The following is a 27,102-nucleotide window of genomic DNA, read 5'->3' on the forward strand; positions in this document are numbered from 1 at the left end:
TCAGTCAGCCAATACTCGGGCCTGAAGTCCCAAAACAAAAGGTTCCGTAAAACATTTCCGTGCGGAAAACTACAACATCCATTTTATCTGACAGAATTCGAACACCAACTAATCAATTAATCAATTAGCTCACAACTATCGTTTGACAAATAGCACAGTGGCTCCAGTAAGTAAGCTGAGATTTACTGTGTCTTCTTTTGGGAGAGCGGTATTAAATTGTCTTGGTCTGGAATTTGTTTCTGGCTTCTTTTTTTTTAATTAAGTACCCGTTGCAGCTTAATCTTGATTTACATTCCGCTCAACAAATAATTACAAAAAAGAGACAAAACCTTGATCGAGCAAATGATAATTTGACTTTATTCTCACACTATTACAGCTTTTTGTTCTCGTAATAGTCACCTTTGAAAAATATTGAATTCTCATAATAATAATAATGATAAAAAACATTCCCCAAAAAAGATACACACCTTTATTCTTGTGATATTATTACTTTTTTATCAAAAAGCATTTTCTTGATCTTAGGACTTTAAAAAAAAACTAATAAACCAATTTAGCTATCATAATATTGCACATTTTCCTTGAAAGAAATACATTCTAATTGCTTTTTTCTGAAAGTAAAATGCCTTTCCCCCCCAAAAAAAATATTACTTTATTGTGATAAAAATCTCACTAATCAAAAGAAAATCTTTCATTTCTTTTAATATTCAACTCCCCCCCCCCCCCCCCCCCAAATATCTATAACTCATAATATTAAAACTTTTTACCTTGAAAAGCTTTTTTCCATAAAGAAATCTACCAATTTTATCCTCATGTTTTATTTATTTTTTCTCCCGCTATCCATGACACAGTTGCACCAACTGCAAATGTCGCCGATATTGCGTCACTTTATCGACAGACGGCTGTCGACACATCCTAACGCTTCGAAACGAGATGGCTGATTGTCATGGTAACAGCGATATCAGCAACAGAATGTCAAGACGGGAAGGCCGAGCGTCCGTTGGAGTGGAAAGCAGTGTTTGTTTACTTCAAAGAAGCATCATCGAATCTGGACAGATGACGGGGGCCAGCAGTCAAACATCCGAGTAAGTCAGCGTGATGGACGGCTAATTTTCTTTTTGCATCTTAATGATGAAGCCCCCCCCCCCCCCCCTCCCCCCTTCTGTGGTGTATTTTGATTTTCCACTGCCGCTGCTTGCGCTGACTAACACTTATTTAAATCAGCATTGACATGCCCACTTGGAGCCTGCGGCAGCAGAAAAGCAGGAATAGGCGCTCGGGGAATCTTCCCAACAACCCCGAAATTGGCTGACAGGACTGCAGAGCCGCCGGCTTTTTCTTGTTGTTGTTGTTGTTTTTATCATTGTCAAAGCTTAAAAGCAATTATAGGCAGCAGTGGGTGGGAGGTGGTAGTCGGGCGTGCTTTCGGTCTAACCCCGGCTCAAGGCCCGATAAGTTCCCGTCGGCCAAGAAAGCCCACCGTGGAGGTTTGGCTAAGATGGGCAAACACGATAGACCGTGATTGCTGTGGACGGCCGGCAACATTTTCAAACGATGAAATATTTACCACGGCGATCACAGCGCATATGAGAAACCACGCCGGCTAGAGTAAAACGGAGTGAATGCAACTACGTGGTAGGTTTTGAAACAAAAGTTAGGGGTTTAAGCGAGGGTTGGGTTTCAAGTTAGGGTTCATGTTTCAAGCAAATGTCTTCCATTCTACTTTTATTCTCTCATGAAATTCATGCTCATCCTAAACAACACAAGCAAAGCTCAGAACAATTCTGTCTTTAAGACGACGAGACTTTTTTTTTTTTGTGATGACAACGATGTTTCGGAGCAGTCGCCTCTCCGTGACAGTCCACCTGAGACACTTTTTATGGGAAATAATGATTTTTATATCTCCTCTTACCAGCAGCACTTCTTTTTTATGTTATGTTGCCCATAGTAGCATTTTACAGCGCTGGAAAAAAAATGCAATCAAGCGTCCAATCCAATTACTGTCATCATCGTGATGTATTAAAGTCAATTCTGTGGAGCTGGGCTTATTAAAGTGGATTCCAGGGGTCATTTGCTGCTTAATTGACTCGCCAGAGAACAGCAAAGCACACAGCCGAGAGGGTTTTCTCGCCATCGAGGCGTCCCGCGTGGCCGCGGGTGCCCATCGCAGGACTCGCGTTCCGGGCGTTAAGGACGGCCTCGGTAAAACGCCGCACGGAACGAGCCGGCGGGAGAACGACGAGTGACTAAAAGTCAAGTAGAGAATCGTTAGGTTGTGCAAGTGGACCTCATGTTTTGACTCAAAAGACCCAGACACCGTTCTTTCTTTTTAACAAGTCTTGGTTCATCGTTGCGGTGATTGTTGGCCATATACCAAATGTCATGCTGTTTTAGAGAAGATGGTTATCAAAGTCCAAAAGGAACAAACAAGGGAACACACTCAGGGACAATTTGCTTTTGTATCGTCTCGCTCGCAGTGCCATCAGTTAGCAGCGCGAGCCAACAAAAACAAGATTTTGACAAATATGCAGAGTTACTCCGAGAAGAATTAAGAGCAAAGAAGAAGCTCCGCGTCTCCAGTGTCCTCCTGTTTGTGACCCAGAAATTGATCCTGGCGCACCATCTGGATGGATCTCCCATTTCCCAAAATGCGTTTTCGAGGAGAAGGAGGGTGTGTGGCGTAGTATGGAAGAAGCACAGATGTTTCCTTGGTGGAAGTCATTTTGCTCGCACAGCTGGAAAATAGACTGCGCCAGCGGAGCAGTTCGGCTACAGTTGTTCCGTTCGATGTCGAGTCAAGTTGAGAGAGTTGCTATATCAAAGAAGAAAACTCCCGTGAGGAATGGAAGTGACGCGGCACAGCAGGGAGGGAAAGGCAGTGTTAAATGTGCCATGGGAGCAAACTAAGCACTGGAAGTAAGACGAGAGCTACGGCTGCAAACCGCAGCTCTGCGAATTATAAAACAACGAGCAACGACTGTTTTCGATGAGCGACTGCTGGTTGCATTGTAGGCCGCGTAAAAGGCATCACGTGACCTGCTGAGGTGTGACAACGCTTCTACCTTGAATTTGCTCATTCACAGCGCGGACATCTTGTCAGGGAAAACCAAGCGACCCAGGGAACAACCAAAAAATGGACATGGCTGGACTGACTCTTTACAAAGATTCGCCTGTACTAATTCCTCTGAAAGGGTCAAGACAGATTTGTTTTTACCCAACAACACACAGGGCGAACATTTGATTGGTGAAAAGAATTAGCGTAAAAAGACTGACCGGGAAGCAGCACAACCAAGTGGGGATCTTCATCAATGCAGAAATGAGCCGCGATGGACTCAAGCGCTTTGTTTCGTCTTCAGCCCAAATTTTAAATCCACCTCTTTAATTGTGTTCAAATATGAAATATTACCGCTCTTTGAAAAGTTATAGCAAGCGCCGCACGGCTCGCCGATGCTTATGCAAAACAGAGAAGTGGGGAGAATTCAAAAAGAAACTGCTTGAATAATGAATGTCCACAGCGAGGGGGGGGAAATTAAAAAGGAGAAAGGGGGAGAGGACCGCATCAGCAGATCTGGGACAAACAAGTAGGACGAGCAGGGCTTCTTCTTCGCCGCCGCCGCCGCCGCCGCCTGCAAAATTTTGACACGTCACCCCACCCGGTTTTCCTAAAGGCGATGCGAGAGCAAGTGGAGGGAAACCGAGAAGTCAGCACTTGAGTCCTTCGCAACTCGTTTGCACCGCTTCCCATTTCTGTCTTTCTCAATAGTTGGGCCACCCGTGCACGATCGCTACTTGCATTACAGTATTCGCAATAGTCCTTGCTTCCTGTCCAGTCTTTTCAACTTTTTATCCAGTCAGATTTCAGCCCTGGGTGTCGCCGGGTGCGACGAAATCTGTCTCAATGCCTTTGGAGTCAACAGTTCAGGCAAAGTAACTTTGATGCGCAGCTCCTGTAACCAATCCGACGCCAGGCTCAATCAGCAGGCCGAGATTGTTTGAAAAGTCCTCGCCTGAAGCCACTTTCACCGAGCTACATCAAATTGTAAACTGAATACAAAGTTTCAAGAAGTCATCGCAGGAAGTCGGCCATTTTGGTTTTGAAGCAGCCAAGACCGATTTCTACGATGAGATTTTATGCAAATTTGAACCAGACGAAGTATACTTTTCCAATTATTATTAGTATTATTTTTTGCATAGTTTTCCCACTTTAATGTTTAAGGCCATAAAAAAAATGTAAATATCAGACTAAGCTCACCCAAGACAACATAAAAGGCAGTTTTTAAATGGTCTTTTTATTTATTAAGGGGGAAAACAAACATTCAAAGCTATCTGGCCCTGTGTTTCAAAAAAAAAAAAAGTAATCACAACCCCTAAACCAAATAAGTGTTTTCGATGAGTTTTCCACATCTCTGTCAGCAATTATTGTTTGTAGTCGCCATTTTAGGTTCATTTCCAAGGCTTGCTTCAAAGACGAACCGGCTCGATAGATTTGGTCTGATTGCTACCGAATTTGAAACGTGTGTATACCAGACAGAAATTGTGAAAATGTTCGGATGTCAAGTTTTGTGGGCCTTCCTTCCCATACTAAACAAAATCCTCCAAAGCATGTTGCGGGTGTCCTAATCCAACCTGAAATTTGGTAGGCCTGTCCAACAAGCCGCAAAATCCTATATACCTGAAAAAGATGCAAGACGGCCATTTTAGTTTGCCGTGGCCAAAGATTTTATTTTTCCTTGTCTGATATTTACATTAGTTTGATGATCTTAAACATTGAAGTGGGGAATCTGTAAGAGGGGAAAAAATGGGCCTACATGACAAACATCAAAACAGCGTGATTCCTTTTCGTTTGTGGCGACATCCACAATAAAAGCTCTCAAGCCATCCCTATTTGTCTCGAGACTACTCGGCACACGAAAGCTTCTTGTAGTGCTACATCACAAGGAGGAATTTCTATCCTTCAAATAAAAAGTCCTTGCCAGTATGAGAGATTTGTTTTCATTCTGCCTGTGATTAGTAACTCGAAAAAGGGGTTTCCTACCCCGCCCGCCTCCCCCCACAGAGAGAGTGATTTGCATACTCCAACAGCTGCTCCGGCAAAAAAAAAAAAGGTTTTAGTGACTGCAGTGAATCTACCTTTGACTGGATGCATGTAATAGACGAATCATTGGTTTCGGGGTATGATCCTCTCGGGGTTTCTCCAATCTTACACATGAATACAAAGTATTTTTGACCATTTAACTCACATGATAAGAGCCCTCAAACCGATTGGCCCTCCAAAGAGACAATGCGGCAAGTCGTGCCGCTTCAATCAGATAAAACACGGGACCCGGTTTGCACGATAATAAACGTGGCGGTGTTTTCAGAGATTTATTTCCGTTATTGCTCAGCCTACTTTTCGCCCACCCCGCATAATAATACAAATATATCTCTCTTATGTTATTTGACTCAGGCTATTTGGATTCTTCAGTGGCTATTCTGATGGTGCTTTGTGATTGGCCAGGTGGGAGCTGTAGTAGTCCGCAATTCAAATACAATCCAATATTCCTGAGCCAAGTCCAAAAGCTAGTGATCGGGTATCTGTCGTCAAATTTAGTTTGACTTCCCGTGGTCAAGGGACAAGGCAGAGATGGACTTAAAAACCCAGTCAGGTGGGACGCAGAGGCAAAGGTCAGAGAAACAAGCAGGGCTCAAGATCTCGCCGGTCCAAATTCAGGTTCAGCGTACCGGAGAGCACAAGCAGACACGAGGGAGGTTTACATGGAGCCTTCTATTCCAATCTGAATCGCTTTACACGCCCAAACTGAATGAAAATGCTCCGCTTTCACAAGGGTGGAAAGTACATTTCGGTCATGTAAGGTGTCAATCGGAACTTGTTGACGTGAATGCGCCCTTCAATATGGCGTAGAGCTCGTATGCCACGGAGATGTGGTGTTTAACTACTACTCGCAACTTGTTTTGATGAAATGTAGTGAGTGCACACGTGCAGTACACGGCCAATCGGAATAGATCACGTCACGTGTAAACAGTTGACCAGAGATCTTCAATCGGAACGCCGACAAAAAGTCTCCGTACAAACCCGGCTACTGAGGCCAAGGGCAAGGAACAGGTGAGAAACAATACGACGGTAAAGCTGCGGGCCAAGAAACGGGTCACAAGGACTGCAGGACAAGAGCACAACATGAAAGTACTACAAACAATACATGACTGCCGCTGGCTGTAGCAGTAAACAGACTCCGCTAACTTCATAATTGTGTTGCTTAGCTCTTCAACCAAGATGGTTGTGTTCTCAAAAGCAGGACCACTGCATGATGACTCATTTGTCGAAATGATTCATTTCCCCCCCAAGCATCGAGAACACTGGAGTGTATTTGCTGAGGTCACCTCTGCTGTACTCATTTTCCTTTGGTCACCTTTCATAGCTCTCTTGTGTAAAGAGCATAAAAAAGATCGTCCACGCAATATGTCCCAGATTGAGCGATGAGCTGAAATATCGTCACGTGCAGGGTGAGTCGCGTCGTTCTGTATCCGCGGCCACGGCCGCGCTCTCAATAAGTGTGTCGATTTTAGTGATAATGTTAGTTGACCTCCAAACATCAGCGGGTCTTACTGTATGTAATCATTCAGCAGTCCTTTGGGACACTCGCGAGGACTGGAGATATTTGGCCAGGTCGGAAGGAGTTGGTCAGGATTCCAGCAGCGATCGCCCGCCGATGTGTGAAAGGGGACATTTTGAGAAGCGATCGGCAGCGGCAGGATGGGCGAAGTCACCCGCGCGTTGCGACCGGACGCCTCGCTTCGAGTGTTGTGCGTGAAAACACGCACTGGTGGGCGCGTGCAAAAAGGATCTGCGGGATCTTAAGAACTTAAGAACCTTGAGCGCAACATCAATAGTTTCTCGTTTTTGTGGGAAAATCCATGATGCGGACAGGTAACAGTTTTCTTTGAAAGAAAGCGCATCATCCATAGTTTGGATTCTTTTTCGGAAAAGATGCAGACAAGTGCAAAAGTTTACCAGTAATACTATTGAACTTTTAAAATCTGCAACATCAATTGTTTGTCTTCTTTTGAGGAAATGAAGTACAAGTGTAACAGTAACACTGAACAGTCTGAACTTTACCAACGGTCTCATCATTAATAACAGCTTGACTGTTTTCTTTTTCGGAAAGTGCAACGTCCAGTTTGTCTTCTCTTTTTTGGGAAATGAACATTACAGACGAGTGCAACTAACAGTCTGAACCAACGATTTACTTCTTCTACTCTTTATTTTTTTTAGGAAAGTGCAACCTCAATAGTTTGTCTTCTTTTTAGGAAACTGGGATGTCAGGCGTTTGTCTTTGTTTTAGTGAAGTGCAACCTGCGTAGTTTGACTTCTTTGTTAGGAAACTCATGATGCAGACAAGTGCGACTGGAATACCTTGAACAGGCTGCACTAAAGATTGAATCCTACACAACATCTTCAGTCTTTTTTTGGGGTTTAGAAAGGTGCTACCTCAATAGTTTTTCTTCATTTTAGGAAGGCGCAGCATCAATTGTTTTTTCTTTTGAGGAAATGAAGCATGTACTTCCACGTGTCACGGTAACAGTTGGAACAGTCTAAACTAAATGTTTCATTCTGTAAAACAGCTTCAATGTTTCGTTTTGTCTTCAGTTTGTCTTTTTAGGAAATAAAGGTAACAGATTGAAACAGTATGAACGCTTTGGTCCGAGCGGAAATCTTTTCTTTATACCTTTCGCGCAAAACCAGTGGTTTGAATGGGCACTGACAAGTGCGACAGTAACAGTTCCCTCACCGTCCCTCTTACGCAGGAGCTTCTCCTCATCTCCCCTCTGCCTGTCAGTCAGCATTCCGACGGCGGCGGCAGCAGGTGTTGGGCCGCCGGCTGCCAGTCATCTTCAATCTTCTCTGCATTAAACGGCGCAACTCCCCCGCCACGCCACCTCGCTCCCCCCGCCGCACGCGTCTCTTTGTTGAGAAGTCTCGGCTTCCTCGCAGCTGTTCTCGTTCCAAACTCCCGTTGCCGCCGTTTTGTGACCTGAAAAAAAAAACAGGAAGAAGAAAAAAGCCTTCCAAACTGCCGGAGTTGGCGTCGGTCTCGGTTGAGGAGGGGTGGGTCCCGGTGGGTCCCGGACCGGTTGCCTGCCAATCACACAACTGACACGTGAGTGTCAACAACAACAACAACAATAGAGTCCCTTTTACATTTTGTCTGCCACGCAAGTCGCCGCTGTATTTCTTTTATTCGGCATGCTGAATTGAACTTTTCACCGTATGCTGTTAAAAAAAAAAAAAAGTCTCGCTGTGAAACTGTGTTTAAGAAACGCCAGTAATAATTGGGAAGTTTCACCCGAGGTGAGTAACCCGTCGGCTTTGTGAGGCAGCGTTCTCTCGAATGCAAACAAAAACGCCGCGCTCATGCTAATCGCAAATGCTGACCATTTAGCAAAGGTTTATACCATCAATACCAACATATACAGGTTAAGGATAGAAGACCAAGTCCTCATTCATGAAAATGAAATGCAAATTAGTAGTTTGGTTTTTTTTTTGCGAAGGGAGAGGGTAGCGGGGGGTGAGCGATTACTCGTGCTCGACGAAATAGCGATAGGATAATCGATTCTAAAAAAGATTAGATCGTGACAGGCCTACAAATGAGATTACATTCGACTCGTGAATTGAGTTTCGTTTCAGCGTAAGTTCTTCGAATGCGCAGTGGCTACTGTCAACCGACACTCGTTCCGGGAGACATGAAAATGCTCTGCAAGCACGTCAGTCAGCTGTGTTGTGTGATCCCTTGGAGGGTCTCCAAGAGGGCGAGAGGGCTGCGGGCCATGTGGTTCGTTCGTTGGTTGTTGTTGTTGTTTTTTAAACACGTGCTGGATTTGTCCTCCCAAGGCTTCACAAATGAGATTACATGTTGACTTAAGCAGCTCATTAGTTTCTTTTTTTCCCCCCCACAAAGTTCGGCTCAGGAATGAGAGAGAGAGAGATTAAAAGTAAGTTTCTGACGATAAACCCCATGTTCACTTTGTGTCCTGCAAACGGGGTGAGGGGAAACCAAAACCAAATTCCATAGTCAAGACATTCTTCTTTGTATTTATTGATTTGCGTTGCATCCTTTATTTGATCTGAAGGGGCCTCGTCCTCGGTCCATACAACATACAGCACCTCCATCGAGTTGGCCAATCGGTTGGACCGTCGTCGTGTAATACCGCCGTCAAAAGTAATCCCTCGTCGAGCACAGTGAATGTCAAATGGATTGTGTGACCCTTTTCTTATTCAATTGCATATCGATTCGTGTGTGAAGGGACTGATCGAGCCCAATGGAAATATCCATCACGATCAGTTGATTACAAACACTGTGATAGAAAATAATCAATCACTTGCATGACAAATTTCTGACGCAATGTTGCATTTCATAGATCATCATTCTTAATTGTTGCACAACTGTATGATGACGCAAACCACTTTAATTGTTCAACATCAGTTAACAGCTTTGTTTAGCGCTACATACACAATATTGAACACAATTAACCTGTTGTTGGCTGAATTTCATTCAGGGCATCTTATCACATGTGGAAGACTAATTCCTGGAATGCAGCGGAAGCAGAAACTAGATGAGGCGCGAGATTAATATTTGTTGCACACAAAAGAGCCACCTTTCTTTTTCAGAATCATCATAAATTTGGGAGGGGGGCAAATTAAGATATGAATCTATATTTCAGGATGTTGCGCCCCTCGACAAACAAGCAGATTGATTGTGAACACTTTTGGTGATAAAGTTGTCTTGTGCATCAGAGCGGGTAAGTTGAGCCATCTCCTTTTTTCCCCCCTCCCTACTTCCTCCAGCCTTCCTTTCCCACCTTCCTTAGATGACCCCGCTCCCCCATCTACACTAACCTCCACCATTTCCCCCCCCCCATCGCTCCATTCCTCAATGAAGCTATCCCATAGTAATACATGACTACAACAAACAAAATCAGTCGTTTCCCCTAATATTTTGCTGAAATTTGATTGGAGCATCTATTCACATGCAGAATGAATGAAAGAGTGCTGGAATGCACCACAAAGACAAATTCAATGAGACACGTGATGAATTTTCGCTTGAATCAACACAAATTGGTTGCGTGTCGTAACGAGGAACATGTGCAAAACTGCGTGTCAACAAGTGTTAAAGCAAATCACCCCCACCCACCCACCCGCCCACCCACCCTCCTTTAAAAAAAAAACCCCAAACTGACGGTTCTGTGTTCTCCTGATAATTCATGATTTCTTGTTCTCAAGGAACATCCAACTCACTCCCTCACATCCCTTGTACACCTCTCCCCCTGCTGAGTATTTCATCCATTGTGCACAGCGGCAAATCTCTGCCCCACTTGTCTGCGAGTAATTCTGCTTACAAGGACTTTGTAGCACAGGCGGCGGTGCTTCTCACTGTGCTGAGTGGGAGTTGAGCTGGCGTAGCCAAACAGTCTGTTTACTCCTCCCGTCTCACTTCTGCCTGCATACCTCTGAGTCAAAAAAAAACCAAAACAACTCACCAATATTTTCGTGCATAAAATGGAACACAAAGTGGTCAATTTTGGTTTGAAGCAGCCATTTTAGGGTTAATTTAGCCATTGACGTGAATTTGAAAAATTCACCAATTTTTCACCAATCTCCAACGAAAAATATTGAAGCACCCATGCCTGAAATTGAACAGGAAGTTGTCCATTTTGTTTTGACGCAGCGACTGCAGGCGCAATTCGGCCGTTCGTGTGAATTCCCCCCAAAAAACGTGCCTCCGGTGCCGGTTTCGCCAATGTTTATGGAATTGGGTGGAAATGTTTAGCATTAAGGGACACACAAAAAAAGTTGACATCAAGAGGAAGTCGGCCATTTTGGTTTGAAACAGGGTAAACAATTCCAGAGCTCGTATTGCGATGAAATTCCTGGAGGAAATTTGTCTAAATTGGCCCCAATCGGAAACCGGTAGCCAAGCTTTTTTTTGGGCGTATCCAGTCTGAGGAGCACGCTATCAGTTTTGGATCATTTCGAGGATTGGCCTTGAAAATGGCGGCGCAGGGACACATGTATCTCTTCTTGCAGCTTCAATTATTATTTCAATTTCGGTCAACCACACGTGCGGTTATCATCACTAGGGCTCTTGATTTTCAAGTATTCAAATAATTGCTTCGTCAAAGCTCTGAGATTGGTCGCTTTGACCACGGCCATTTTGTCCCTCTCGTGTCGGATGCCAATCAAAATCCATCGTGCTATCGCTGAACAAAAGAACAATAGCGAGGTTTGCCGCTTTGACCTCCGATTTGCACGGATTTGAAAAACCTTCCCACAAGAAATAAGGGGGGGGGAAATCCACTCCCAGGGTCAAACTGAAACAAAACATCCATCTAACAAGAGATTACTAACAAGATTGATTGAACTGCATTGTTTTTTTGTTTTTTTGAAATGTCGTTCCAAATAGTCCCCCTGGACACTTTCATTGACTGCCATTAAAACCACAGTTATTCATCTCTCTGCCATTACAATGTAAAAGCATGAATTCTGCAAGTAGTCATCTTTAACATGCTTTAAAATGTCATCTGTGCGCAAACCTCGTGATTCTTATTTAGTTTTAATTATTACTCCATGCGCTCAGAGATGAGTCATTTGAAATGCAGCCAATATTGCGGCGAGGCCTGCAGGATGTTCGACATGGAGCGGGAGGGGATTTAACTGCCCTCCGTACCGGGTGAATCTTCAGCAAGCATTATTACACTCATAAGACTTTTGAATGATCTTATTACTGTCAGAGAAATGCTCTCTGACAAGATTTGTTTTCTTTTTTTTCACCTCTCCTAGATGACCCACCTCAGTGGAATTAATGAGGAGAGGCACACCGGCTGTCAGCATCGAGGTGCGGCACGGCGGCGATCGTTACGATTATCCGGGACGGTTCGCATCATAGTTTGAACACGTCATGTTCTCTTTAGTAGCCGCTGCGCTCGGAATGGACTAAATTGGTAAACCCGAGCATACAAAAAGAAAAAAAGGAAAGTGATCACTTCATTTAATCGCGGCGTTTATTCAACAAAATGAGACCCGCTTTAACGTGGGCGTTTATGGCGTCTCGTTAATTGTCCGAGCCTGCTACGAGTGAACATAAAATGGAAGTAGCTGCAGCGTTTTTCGTCTTTCGGGCCTTGATCCTCGCGCACAAAGCGCATATTGGAAGATACGTACCAGACACAGCGGCAGGCGCGGGCACACATAGCCGCTAGGCGGTGCTCAAACACCTGCCCTTTTTTGACTTCGATGGAAAAAGTGCAATCTCTGTCGTCAGTTTGACGCTTCATCACAAGACGTTCCTTTATAGCACCGTTGAAAACATTCCGTCGCTACTGGCCCAACGTTTGCTAAACATGCAAAGAACATGTAGAGCGTGGGTGCTGTGGATTTTGGCAGCACTCGCCAAAAACACATGCTAGCATAACATTTAGCCCACGAGATTTTGTACTAATGAAAGCCGTCGTTTCGAGCTGTTTACTCATGTTAAATTGTCAAGTTCAATGAAGAGACAGAAAGACAAACGGAATTTCAGACAGTTTTGCAAGTATATTTTATGTCTTTGAAAGTATTAGGATGTTAAATCCGCAAGAAAACAATCGTGACCAGAAACACATTTTGCAGTCGATATTTTAGAAATACACAATCCAGCCCAAAACTGGAAAAGGCTCTTTACTCATCTGTGCTTAAATATTTGAGGTTTCTACATTCGTAATATTTTTGCTCAATATGATTACATACTAAGATGTAATCAATATAAAGTCTACGGTCTTGTTTAAATGCCAGGTTTTTGGGATCTATAAACTTGTTTCCACCATTATTGTGAAGTTAATCGAAGAAAAAAAATGTAGCTATGTTCACAAATCAGGAGGCACATTCAAACGTCTGTGAGAACAACGTTAAAAATATACCAACAATAGTAATTCAGAGCTTCGAATTGCAGAGAATATATTTCTGATTTCTTTTATTGTGTTTACGCCTCCTGTCGTGGGAGCAATTCCCGCGAATGCTGCTCTTCGAAATCGTCCTGCGATTGAGAGTGTTTCGTTGGGTCACGAGAAGTACTCCATGTCTTGTGCCACCCCGCCAAAGACGGCGGGTGACCTTTTGGTGGGCAGACGTCGGGTGGGGAGGGAGCGCCGTGCGCAGATGCCCCGCGCAAAGGTCATGTGCTTCCTTTAAAAAAAAGAAACATGGAAGAAGCAGTCGGGAGAGTGTAATAAGACTTATTTGGGGACGATTCTCGAGAAAAGTGTAAATGGAAATGCGATGATTCATGATGACGGGCAGACTGCGAGCCCGTGCGTTTGTGTGCCGTTTCCACATAATTGAAGCCGACAAGAGACGGCGATGCCTTGCGACTCCCCGATCGGGCCCGCCTCGGTGATTGAATAATACGTACATTTTGAAAGGCTTTGAAAGCCATTTGCCACGTCTTTAGCACGCGTCTCCCGCCACATGGCTCTTCACGTGTGACTTGAAAGGAGGGTGTTTCGGGACTTGAGTCAAGAGTCGCTGATGTTGGGAACCGTGAGCCTCGGGCCACTCGTGAAGAGCCCGTTAAGCTCGTCTGCCGGATTGATTTAAGCGAGAGTGACAAGGAAATGTTTTCACGGCAAAGTTAGCTGTTGAACGCAGTTTGGAATTCTTGATTGCCGATCGAACGTTCAGTGGTGCGGTGGTTAGCAAATGTGGGTTGGACCTCTGGTCGCCTTACACGTCACAAAAGCTTGCTTCTTAAGTTCATTGAAGACTTTGCAGTATAGAAAGTGAATGGACGGACATGGAAGTTGCTCATAGGATTGGAAATGGTTTGTTTTTTTCCTATATGTGCCCCACGATGGACTAAGTCAGCTGAGATCGGCTCTAACTCCAGCGCTTTTAAAAATGCTTGGACGGGCGTTCGAAATGTCAAAATCGAAAGAATCCGCGTTAACACACTTTGAAGTTGCGTCGGGGCCGGACCACAGAAACAAAGCAATCTTCATAGAAATCTGGTAAAAGCTTATTCAAGAATAGTGTCACTTGAACCTAACAGACTTTCATTTATTTTAGCGTAACAAATTAAAAGCGTCTCCAGAGTTTCGGTGCTTTAGGGTCAATTTGTGCAGATGTCACCCTTAATTGTGAGCTCGTCTCGGTCGCTCTTCGCTGTGATATTATTAACGGTTATAAAAAGACGAGGCAAATAATTGGCTCGCCGACATCTTGTCAACGTGTTAGCGCGTGTGCGGCGGTCCGCCGCTGACCTGGACCGTCGTTTGCGCGAAATCGTATGATCTCTCCTCGCAGCAACATCGCCCCGACCTCAGCCCGAGCAGGTCTCATTAAAAAAAAAAAAAGGCAGCGCTGAAGAGGTTAGATGCGGCGCCCCGATCTCCCTAAAGGCGGCGGCGTTGGCATCCAAAACATATGTAAAGAGAGTCTCGCCTCATCAAGGGAGATCACCACTGGGATGCACTCCGAGCGCGGTATGTTTAAATTAAAAACCAAACAATATGTTACCGGTGTGTTCAATGTCTGAGGTTTGACAATCAAAAAGATCTGTTTGTTCTTTTACGCTTGGATGGATTTGAATTTGCTGTCAAAGTCCTTAATGACTGCTACAAAAGTACAATGGAGCCTGGAGGGGTCCAACGTAACCTCTGATTTCAAACGGTGATCCCAAAACCCTTTTTTCAAGGGTTTCAAACTCATTTTACGACGACTTTGCCCTTGAAAATAAATGGCTTACAGATGAAGCAAATGGGTTGAGGTTCATTGTACTGCTTTCCTTCGTTGCCGTAAAATGGAAAAACAAAACCTGTTATTTGCCGGTGCTCAGCTCCACTGTTTCAACTTTTTTTGCTTGATTTTCTGCAATGTCAGGCTTTCAAAGGGTCGCACTTTGAAATGCGCGAAATTGGAACCGTTGGTGTAACGGAAGAATTTGGGATCCGTCAGAATTTGTGACTCCAAGGGAAGTCGACGCCCATGACAAGCGTTTGAGAGTATACTCACATTGACAGCATAAGCTAGGTTTCCCTCTCGTCCAAATTCTGGAGGAAGGCTCTTATTTGAGAATATTTTTGTCCAGTTGAAGGTGAGGGGAGGTCAGAAGAGCAGCGAATGACAAATCTTCTCAGATTTACATTTTGCTGTCAACATAAGTAGTCTTCTCTTTTGCTGTCGAAATCTCAAACGCGCTCCATGGGCGACATCGCCCCCGGCCGGGGTCACAAATTCTGACAGGTCACAGATTTCCTTTGAGCTCAATCTGGACCTATCTTTCCACATGCCACGGTCCTGCCATTGTTATTCATGCATGCATACAATAACGTGTTGCAAGTAAAGTCGCTATCAGAAAGTTTGCGCGATCAAAGGTGTGGAACAACGGCTTTCAAGCGCGTACTTCGCCCGTTTAGGAAACTTTTTAGAGTTAAGCCCGTCTCATCGGAGCAGGGTATGATTGCCTTCTTCCCGTTTGTTTGTTTGTTCTTCACCGCAGAGACGTGCTTTGATGTGACGAGCGTCCCCGATTCGAAACGGGAGCGCGGTACGACGGTGCCGGGTCCCCCGATGAATTCTCGACCCTCTGTTTATTGCCGGCTCGTCCTATCAAACAGCCGGGAAATAAATGATAATTAAGGAAGGACATCTGTCGCGGAGATCCGAAGCCGCCCCCGCCCCCGCCCCCTTCCGTAGCCCCGACACATGGCTCCGCCGACAATGTCACGGAGGACAATATAGCTGTTGTAACGTCCGCCGTGACGAGGGCAGCCAGAAAGAATCAGCTTTCCGAGTCGTGTCGGCTCGAGATGAGCGTTAAGGCAGTTTGCACGGTGATGCCGCAAGCGCAAAGCTGCTTTTTGAACGATGCGGAATGAACACACAAGGGGGGCGGGGCCGGCCCACTGCAACTGACTGACATCTGCATTCGGCGACGATAGACCAGGCGGCGGTTGCGCCGCGGTGCATTTGCGTCACGCTGGCGCCTTCGTGAGTGTCCTCTAAATTGTTTACAAAACGTTTGCAATTTTGCATAAATTGTCTTTGATGTACACAAAAACATATATAGGGTGTATTATCATGACTAGCGCAAATCCAGATAATAATAATAATAATAATAATAATGCGTTCAATTAATGGCTTTCTACAACGAGTAAGAGGGTCGGATGCCCACTGTCGAAAAAACCTCCGAGGGCTTCGTGTGTCTTTCTGCCTGCATGCGCCCCGATCGAATTCACCACATTGGCACAGACGACGAGTCTGCCAAATTGGCAAACACGGCAAGGAAAATCAAGATCACCCTTCATCTGTGCGCCGTTGCGTTGCCCTCGTCTACGAAAAGAGAGCCCAAAGTCTCATGCCATTGAATTGTCGAGATTATCTTTGCCGTACGTCTCAAGTCTTGCGCTTCAAGTTTCCAAGAAGTCCCAAGTTACTGTGGCAAAAAATCAAGCAGGTACCCTCGACATTTTAAGCAAGTCGAGTTAAGTCATAAGTTGAGTCGTACACTCTTGCTCAGTCACAACAGTACATTCACACATTATTAGCCATTTCTCTAGTATCTACTTCTTTATTGTCTCAATTCAACGCGTAATTGACATAGCTCTCAGTTCGTGTTTGATCGGCTATCGGCACTGTTTGACTAAGTTAACGTAGCTCACCAGTCTTCGACGGTTTTAAAGTGACGACGGGAGGTGGATGTCTTTGTTCAAGTTGCCCTCGTGCTGTTTTTGGATTTTTGATTTTGATCCAAAACAGAATCAGAAGCAACTTCATTCGTCTTTGGAGCTCACGCCACGATATTTGATTCATGAGCCTGGCCTCGCCGCTCCGCATCATAGCATACTGATTGCTTGCCAAACTTGCCAGGTCAAGAGCACACCTAAACAAATACTAACTTTTCTTTCAAAAAAAAAAAAAAAAAAAAAAAAGGTTAGCGGTCTTAAAAAAAATGCTGCTTTTCAAATGTAAACTGGCAGGACTTGTTGAATTGAAGTCGAGTCAAATTTCATGAATTCATGAGTCATACATTTCAGCACTCTAAATTGTCTTGATTTGTTTCAAAAACGTACGTTAGATTCATTCATATCCATTTTCTTTCATGTTTGAAAACAACATTTTTACCCGGCTCCTTTGAAGACTACATTGTCTTGAAAGCTTCCACACATGCAGTAAGACGCGAAGACTCAACTCCGTCTTTGATGTTTACAAAATCACATCCATACATTGAGATGATTACAAATTGTCTTTGACGTCGACAAAAACAGGATTCGTCGAGCGCCCGAAATTGTCTGATGGTTACAGACTGCGAACGTGAGCTTTACTATGTTGTGTTTGCAAAAATGTGGCTGAGGCTACTTGAAGACTAAATTGTCTTGGATGGTCACAATATAGGCGGAAGATCAGTTATTTGTCAGGTTTGTATCCAAAAAAAATATGTACATTTAGTTACTACAGCGATCGAAATTGTACCAATAAAAAAAAAACAAAAACTGTACGGCAAGATCCTTGAAGCCTGTATCTTGTCATTGATGTTTCATCATTCGCAGGTGTAAAGACTCCAACTTGACTGTGACCATGAGCATGATCATCAGAACGGAGAAAGAATGAATAACATGTATATGTATACCTCCGCCGATTGGCTCAGTGCATTTATTCGCAGCTCGTGCGGGGTCGGTTTGAAGCGAGCGTTTGTTTAACTGGCGGTATTAAAGGCATTAGTGACTCGCAGAGTAGCGCCAATTTGCGACGGTCGCCCGAAGATCGCTGGGATGGGCTCCAGCACGCCCGCGACCCGTGTGAGCAGAAGCGGTGTGGAAAGTGGACGGACGGGTTGGTCGAGGCTCAATCCCACGCTGCAGAGGATTCGCTTTGTTTGAATCCACCTTGTCAGGAGCACATGAAGATGTCACTGGAGCTTGAGTTGGAGAATCATTTTTCGAGAGATTCCAAAAAATCCCCTCGCATCCTTCAATTTCCTTTATTTATGTATTTATTTTATTTATTTATGTTTTACACCTAACCCAATATAAAATGACAAAGCCACCTCACATTCCGCTAATCTATTCCGCCCACATGTTGTATTATACAAGCTCTTGTTGAAAATCCGCCTTCAAAGCAGTGTCTCAAAAAACTGAGACAACAGTTTATTCATATTTTATGCGCACACGGACCCCGCAAACCCGGTGCCAATCAATATCCACACCCACTCTCTTAATCTGTGCAGTCGCTTGACAAATGAGGGGAACTCGGATTGCGGTAAATGTGAATCGCGGGGATCGCCACGGATCTGGAAATGACCTGGGAGAGGCCAGCCGAGCCATTCAATTATCTCCCGGCGTAAATAGTGAATGTTACAAGCAGCCAGACTTGTAAAATGGATTATCATCTTTGGCTGCGATTTCTCTGCCCCCCACCCCCACCCCGGATGACGAATTAACGAGCAGCAAGGACCAGTTTATTCCCACGCTGAGAAATAGCCGACGTGCGTGCTTTATGGGACTAAGTCTCAATCGTTTCAAAATCATCAGGCTAGCACCAGTAGGAAAGTGTCATTTGTGTTGTTTCACAATTTTAGATTTATTACAGAATACCAATTCAGACAGGTACAAGATGTATGTCATAACTTGTCACAACGGATCACAATTTTTTTTTTTCTTCCCCCAATCGGTGCTTGTTTGCTTATCCCTTTAAGAATTTTAGATTTAATTCATGGTAGTAATGCAGCTGCAAATTAAATGTGGAGAACTTATCTCATTATACTGGAACTGTTGAAGAGTCTAGCTATGTTTATTTTATTTGCAAAAAAAAGTCAAATTGTGTAATATATGTCTAATATATTGATTTAATAATAAAATAATCTATATAATTAATTAATATAAAACAATAAAATATTAAATGTATGTTTTTTTATATTTCAAATAAAGTTTAAGGTCATCTGTTTTCTGAAAGAAAATCAGTTTTTATTTTACCACGTTAAAAATGTCTTGACTGTATTTAATTTAATATGGTTTTTATTAAAAGAAATAGTAATTTACAAAAATAAGGACATTTCGGATCATGGTTTTCTGCATATTTATGGTTTAAACTTTTTGTTCATGACATTACGGTAAGAAACTCACATCAATTCCAAGTGGGAAGTGATCTTTACCTATTTTTCTCCTCCCATCTGAAAATGGACCTTTTTCATGTCGTCAGTGCTTTGTGGGCTCTCGCTCAACCCAAACACGGCTATGCGACTGCAGATGGCTTTCCTGCCGGAGGCTCACAAATATTAGAGCTGCGATGAATCCTACGTCTGCTAATACAGTGGAGCCCCGTGGGGGACGATAAGGACAGAGCGAAAACCGCTCCCTGTAATTGCCATGAAAAGACGATTCTGATACAAACGCAAATACGCTGGGGATCGGGTCAAAAAATGCGCATAAGCGGGCGGGGGTTTCCGCGAATAATGAGGTATAGGTTGCAAAAAGAAAGAAATACATCAGAGAATAGGTGCAATATGTGGGGTCCATTGTATTACTAATGCTAATGCTCGTAATGCAGTTGCTACTGCTGCTAATGCTACCGTGAGTCGAAGAAACAGTTGTTCGCTGCCACAAATGCTACACAACGGTAATATTCGAGGTATTACAAAGTGGTCCGCGGCAAATGCTAATGATAGTCATGCTATTGCTACTGCTTGTAATGCTAACACAAATCAAACAAAGTTTTTCACTGCTACAAATGCCGAAAGTAAAATGGATCTTTTGCGTTGCTGTTTCGAATCCTACGTCTGCTAATATTAAAATGAAGGCCGCAACTAATGCTACTGCTAGTAATGCTATGGCGCCTGCTGCTAATGCTACTGTGACTGCTACAGACAGTTCTTCACTTCTACATATGCTAATGCTGCTAATACTGTGGTGTATATAATGGTGCTTTTGCTTTGATGCTACTTGTCAAATACCACTATAAAGGCAACAGCTACTGCTAATGCTAGTTGTAGCCACACAGCTAGTAATGCTGTCGCTAGCGCTACAGTGAAGAGCACAACTGTGATTTCCGTGCTACAAATGCTATGGCTAATGCTGCTAATACTACAGTAAATATTTGATCTATTGATATTGCTGCCTCTGCTGTACATTGACTTCTGATGAAGCTAGTACTGCGAGTCATGCTATCAATGCTACAGTGGGAAACATTGTCGCGTGTTCATCCCTATAATGAATTCTGGACCGGGCTCGACTTAACTTCTCTGGGCCTGCCGTCTTTGCCTAATGGCAGCAGCTCGCCGTGCATAAAAGACGGAACGAAGGCTGAAGGTGAGTCTGATTCAAATGCAATTTCTGTGCTCGGCTTCACCGAGAGCAGAGAGAGATGTTTTGTATTCAAAATGAACACTGACACCTTTATTATCGAGTTCCTCTTCAACTTGATAGTGCCGCGGTTATTAAAAGGGATTCAAATCTGCCTGCGAGTGCAAATGGTGGTCGAGAGGTGCTGAACTTACGCCCAGGCAAGATAAGCTTCACTGTTTGAACAATTTCATTCCCACATTTGTGGAAAAACAAAGCAAAACATCACACTTTTTGGGAAGTTCTGTGACAAAACCATCAAATCTGAAAAAGAGGAATGGATTGGAATCATAAAGTAAAGCGAAACCGCATATTGTATTGTAATTTCTTGGTGAAGAAGACTTATTTTGATGCAGCACTGCCTCTACATGTACAGTTTGCATTTTTTTTCTGGAGTAAACGGATCCAGACAGCACACGTACGTCGGCCGGCAGTTGCTAACGTTTGGCGAGCATCAATCTGTTGTCGTACCAGAGCAGCTACCGGAGACAAATTCCTTGTGTTTTTTGGACATACTCGGCAAATAAAGAGGATTCTGATTCTGATCCGACTTCGTTAAACGCGTCAGCAAGGTCGGTTTTGCATCGTCTCAGCCAGCCTTGCTGTTGTTGCTGGCTTGAAAGCCTACCTTGCAAAGATAACCCTGCCTAGAAACCCAGGTCTGTAACGCTAAGCATGTCTTAAAACCCTACTCTAAGATGAGAATCCGATCTTGAAACTCTAGCCCTGGCTTGAAACCCTAATTTGAAACTCAAAAACTGTTTTAAAACTCGAACCCTGCCTGGAAACCCAAGCCTGGTTGAAAGCCCTAGCCCTAGCTTGAAACCTGACTTTGAACCTCTAACTTGAAGTCTTGCAATCCTATTTTTAAGTTATAACAGTGACTTAAAACACTAGTTTGAAACGATAGTCATAGCTGGAAACCCTAACCCTGGTTTGAAATCCTAGTTTAAAACCCTAAACCCGTTCTAAAACCCTAACCCGAGTTTAAAACCCAGTTTTGAAACTTGAACTCGGGCATTGAACCGAAACCCCGGCTTGAAAAGCTACTTTGAAACCATAGCCCTGACTTGAAACCCTAATGTGAAAATTTTAACCCATTTGAAAACTTTTGCTCTCGGTTTAATCTCCAATCTTGACCCGAAACCTTAGTTTAACCCAATAATCCTCGTTTGAAACATTAACCCTGCCTTGGACCAGATTGTGGCTTGACACCCTACTTTGAAAGAGTAATTGTCGTTTGAAGCTAATTTACAGAATTACCGGAATATCATTTCTTCATGGAAACTCATTTTCTTTGCATTGTCAATTCAAATGTGTATATATGATCAGCTAACCACCAAGCAGTATCTGCAGGGGGCTGTCTGTGTTTGTTATCATGCGATCTCGTGAAAATGTCCTTTCATGCTGCCTTCATAACCGCTTGACGTCTGGTCAAATGAAAAAGTTCCATTTGATTTCAATAAAGCTTTTATGATGTGGGACAGTTTTTACCCGTGAACAGGTGAATTCAATGTCTATTATTTCCTGTGGGAAAAATGCTTTTGGGGTTCAACCTTTCAGCGGTTCAACAAGATTGTTCATAAAAGGCACACCGCTTCACATCTGCTTGCGTCGTTTATCACGGTTTTCCCACCATGAAATTGATCAGCCCCGAAACCCGCGTGAAAATCACTGACCACCGCGCGCACATTTTCGCAGGTGATTCGACGCTTGGATGCGCAAACATTGGCCAGATCTTCCACTTAGGCGCTCAGCATAAATCAAGCCGATGAGTAAGAGGGTTTTTTTATTTTTTTTTAATTAATTTTTTATTTATTTTTTTACAAACACCACTTCAGCTCCTGTAATTGCGCTCATAATTTATCGCCAAGTGTTTTTCGTCCCACGCGCGGCGATCCACCTGATGCCGCTTTACTTTCACACTCGGCTTAACGTGTCGACCATTTGTCATTTGTGTGTGGTTTGAAATGCAAAGTGGTGATATTATTCCAGACTTGGCAACACTAAATTATGAAGTTTTTTTAAGATTTGCAACAAAGACTCGCTCGCAAACATAATATTCAACCAGGCTCTGCAACAACAGACCGAAGAAAGTCAAGGGGAATTGGAGAGAGAGTTTGTAGTTTGTCGTTGTGTGGCCCCCGCAAAGCCAGAAAAAAAGATCTATCATGAGGAGACCCACAAAAAAGTTTTGTTTTGAAGTGGCCATTTTAGGGTGATTTTAGTCATTTCCACGGGTCCTTCAAATACAGCCTTGTGCTAAAGAGTGTATCCGATTACTGCCAAATTGGAAGCCTTTATAGGAAAGAGATTGGCGATGCTAAATTGCAAAAATTGTACACTTTTTGCCAATGCATGTGGGGAGGAGCAAGGCGGCAAATTTTGACTTGCCGTAAAACAGCGAGCTCAACTCGGCTCCACAAGGTCAAAAAATCCGGAAAACTCACCAACTTTTGCAAGCGTGGCGAAAATGCGGGTTTTCTTTAGGTGTCATAGACAGTCGAAAACAGTTCATGCTCAATTGGGAAGCCTTTTTTGTCTATGGTATTGTCAAAGTTGGATGATTTTAATAGGAAAACTGCTGACGCTCTGATGTAATTCAGAGTCGTCTTTCCATCTGTGCCGGGGTCACTGGTCGGGCCGGATGTCCCTCCGAGAAGAATCTGAAACACAAAACGACAAAACGCTTTTGTCGTCAAAGATCAAATCACAGCCGCTGTCAAATGTGTTTGTCTTCATTCAAATAGTTCCCCCCCCCCCCTCTTTCAGTCTGCTTTTCATTTCCTGTGAAGCTCTTCAAACACACACGAGTCGGTCTGTTTTATTTCCACATTAGGTCCTCCAAGCATCAATTCATGCAGTAGATTACAGCCCAGCTTTCCTATCATGACTCTGATCTTCCATCCAGCCATTGTCTTTCTCTTCAGCAGCTTTAGTTCATTGCAATAGCCTGACATTTTCGCAGACTGTAACCTAAAACCCAATGTGACTCTTCAGACATATTGATTGATCTGCAGTTTTTTCAATTGATCTGATTGAGTCAATTACCTCAGACTTAACGCGATCTTTTCCAGGATCAATAAGGTCACTAATAAGCTGAGAAAGGACTCTGAATTATTTATAGCCGAGCTCTTCAAGAATATGGCTGTTAGCGCTCCCCGGGTGTCGTGTTTGCAAGCTTTTCTGAGGTGATTTCAGCCTGTTGATTTTGAATGAAGGTGTTTTTAGAGCACAATTAACTGCACGCTGTTCACACTGTCGTAGTTTGTTCAAGGAAACAATCCGAAAAAGAAGACAAACTCTGAATGAAGAAGAATGTACTCTGGACACCAAAGCGTCCGCCTGCCTCGTCAACATGCGGCGGCACTTGCTGAGCGATTGCTGGCAGTCTAGCGGGCCACCGCAGACGGCATCTTTGCACACACGAGAGCAGAAGAATCGCTTTCAAGGTTCGAGAGATAATTATAGATTATTGTAGAAAGAGCCAGGATGGGGTCGGGTCGCATCCGATCACCGCCGGGTGGTTAATTCAGGGGGTCAAGGGGAGGTCATGTTGACTGAGCGACCAAGTGGGAGGAGGATTTCAATACTGTGCTCTTTTTGAATAGTCAATGTGCAGTGTGCTTTTTGTCCATTGGAGGCTTTGTGGCGGTGTGGATAAGTGGACGCTTACGCTCACATTCGCCGAATTCAAAATTCACCTGAACTCCAAATCTGACGCAGTGTGTGAATGATTCATTGTGTCATTCACATCTGAGGGTCCCTAGTAGGTTATAACATAGTTGTTGGCAACTGTGCTGATGAAGTTGCTTTTTGGAAGAAAATGAGAAAATGGGTTCTGTAAGTGCCCACGGGACTTTTTGAAAATTCAGCCCCCCGAAGCCTCTTTCATCTTGCAACATGAAACTTAATAACAATGTCTGTCATGAGTAGACACACAAAATCTCAAGAAGACACAGGAATTCTGCCATTTTGTTTCTAATAGACCATCAATTTGGACATTATGAAGTGTCCTTTGAAGTTCTGCTTGGATACATGAAGTTCAGTCTGCATATCTAAGTAGACCTGCGAAAAGTCCAGACACGGGAATTAGTGTTTTTTTTGGGCCATTTTGGCTTGAAGTGGTCATTTCGGCCATTCCCATGGGTTCTTCACAGACGAACCTGTCCTATAGTAGTATCGTTAAATTCGGGAGGCAAGTGTATTATAAGTAGATCCACATAAAAAGTCCAGCTGAAGCCATGGCTGAAATGACCCAGGAACTGGAAGCGGCCAATTTCGGGTTATTTGGGTCATTTGCAGGAAAACTCCTGAGCAACATAAGCTCCAGTGGGCATGTCTATTATGAGGCGACTCACGAAAAAGTCTCGTGAAGCCATGCCTGTGAAGAACCAGGAAGTTGGCCATTTTCTTTGTTTTGAATTTAATGACAGACAAAGGTAGCTAAAGTGCAATACATTTGAATTTGAGGTCTCATGTCCAGATTGTTGTTGTTTTTTGGTCTTCTTCTTCGGTTTCTTAGCCTTTCGCTCATCCTGCGAGCTCCTCTTTGCCTTCTTCCACTCCTTAGCTTGTGTGGCGTGTGTCTCTTTTGTTACTGTGTACAATAAACGTTGAGCTCTTCAGTTCCCGCTTTTTGCTTCCAAGAGGCGGCACAACAAATGGCGCGGGCTGAGCCCGAGAAGAATGACGGGATCGGGTATGAATGCAAGTGCCCCCGAAAGGACTTGTATTTACTTTGCAAATAAGAGACGTCCTCCGCCGGGAGCCGAGGAGGGGGGTATCGGATGATGTCCATGTGTAGTGACAATGGCCATACAGGGACGCCGGACGGATGGCGAGCTCGGTAAGAACGCAGGACCTTGCCACGGGGGCCGACGCTGTTAGACGCATCCTACGAGATCTTTTTTTTTTGTTTTTTTTGGTAATGTTTTTGGAAGGCCCTGACACGGGATCATCCTAATGAATGTTTGGGGGACTCTTATTAGGGAGACAGAAAAGATATGTGGCATTTTGCTCTTGCCAGGAGGCTGCCGACGACGCAAATGCTCCTGTAGGTCAGGGTAGGAATAATCTTCTTCTTCTTTTTTGATTTGATTTGCATGGCATTCTCAGAGTAATGCACTATTTTTGGAGTGTGCCAAAATATGTTTTGAGCCCCCTTTGTTGATGATTGTTGACAATTAAATGGTGCTTTCCTTTGTGACAGATAATTGACCTAAAATGGGTTATGAAAATATATCTAGATATAAATTGAAGACCCTAAAATCAAGTGCAAGTGAGGTAGTACAATTGACAATTTGACCAGCATTTTCAGAAAAATACACCTTGAAAGGCACACAAAGCTGCAAGGCGACTCATGTTTTGCTAGCTTGGACATGGATGGGTTATTGTCACATTTTGATACCAAACTGTGGTGAACCTTTTAAGAATGGGTACAGTGAATACAGGTGTTATTATCACGCTGCCTTTTGCTGCAGAAACGGACTAAGCCAACCGCAATGGGTGAACAAAACAGTCTTTGATATTAACATGAACCAAATAGTCTCCGATGACTCGATAATAGCGAGTGACGATGTTTATAGCGTCGCAGGAATATTAGCGCTTTTACCTGCCGAAAACAGGATGCTGCGGAATTTGAAAGTAACCAGGACAAAGCTGACAGCAATACGTGAGCAAAAGAATCTTTTATGACAAGGTTATAGAATTGACGACGCGCACAGTGTCACGCGAGCTTGGGGTTTTTGAGCGGCCTCAACGGGCTGCTTGGAAGGGGCAAATTGGAAGTAACTATAAATGTAAAGGTATGAAATGGTGATTTAAAAAAAAAACAATTGTACTCATGCCATGAATGCTTTGCAGTAACTATTTGCAATTGGCCGTATCGACAAAGCCAACTTGGACCTAATTAGGGAGCAAGAGCTAATCAAATCAAGAAAGGGGAAGCTCCAAACTCTGCCTGAAGCGCGGATTCTTTGCTTCTGCTGCTTTAGCCAAACATGATTGCCACACTATAACTGTAGACTTAACGTATTTGCATAATTTCTCTTAAGTTACAAATAATAATCCTCCACATTTTGGGTGAAAAACGCAGACAGTAAGCGCCACTCTGAAGCTCAGCCTTATCTTAAAGAGAGCCTACTTGTTTTGAAAGCGCTATTGGAATTTGTTAAAGAAAGCCAGTTTCCTCCTCGGGCCCAAATGTGTCCTCCCTGCCTCCGGGTTAACATTGACAATGTGCTGCTGTTATCCTGATCTTTATTTTAATGAGGCGTAATGAGCTGCGTCCTTTTAATTACTTCTCCCTTAACGTGAAAGGGTGTCAATTGAGTTGTTGATCGACGGGGGCGGCGACGCGTCATTTCACTTACCTCCGGGGGTGCTCGAAGTTTCTTTGTGTTTGACTCTCAAAGTGCTACAACCTGTTGAACTCAACAATTCCATTGTGTGGCTTTATGGCGAGCATTTCAATGCAAAAAAAAAAAAAAAGAAGAGACATGGGCTGTTATTGACAAGCGTAAGCAGCATAACGAAGCGGTCGATCGTAGGACGGGTGAGCAATCGTAACGCTTTTAGCTGCCTAAATGGGCGGCTGTAAGGAAAAGGAAAAGTCAAGCGGACAATGCTAACAGCAACGGACGAAGCAAACTGCCTTCGATAACAAGCGATGATGCACATAACGTCACAGGAAACTTACTGCTTTTAACTGCTGTCAACATCGATAAAAGACAAAAACGGTTA

The 27,102-nt window shown here is 43.8% G+C and overlaps 1 protein-coding gene and 1 long non-coding RNA gene across 5 annotated transcripts in view; one reads left to right on the forward strand and one right to left on the reverse strand.

Moving 5' to 3' along the window:
• lingo2 (leucine rich repeat and Ig domain containing 2) overlaps window positions 1–27,102 on the forward strand; it is a 289,552-nt gene that overhangs the window by 107,071 nt on the left and 155,379 nt on the right. The gene's annotated exons all lie outside the window — the stretch shown is intronic.
• Window positions 811–27,102, reverse strand: part of LOC133484649 (uncharacterized) — a 39,870-nt gene continuing 13,578 nt past the window's right edge. Inside the window, exons 3-5 of one of the 2 annotated variants that reach the window (XR_009790453.1) lie at window positions 22,809–23,024; window positions 7,785–8,131; window positions 811–2,809 (exon numbers count right to left, since the gene is read on the reverse strand). This is a non-coding gene — a long non-coding RNA (uncharacterized LOC133484649). Of the gene's footprint in view, window positions 2,810–7,784; window positions 8,132–10,438; window positions 10,501–22,808; window positions 23,025–27,102 lie in introns of those variants that run through there. The other variant, XR_009790454.1, reaches the window with a different exon arrangement.

The sequence above is a fragment of the Phyllopteryx taeniolatus genome, chromosome 10, assembly GCF_024500385.1.
Source record: "Phyllopteryx taeniolatus isolate TA_2022b chromosome 10, UOR_Ptae_1.2, whole genome shotgun sequence".
In the NCBI taxonomy this organism is placed as follows: Eukaryota; Metazoa; Chordata; class Actinopteri; order Syngnathiformes; family Syngnathidae; genus Phyllopteryx; species Phyllopteryx taeniolatus.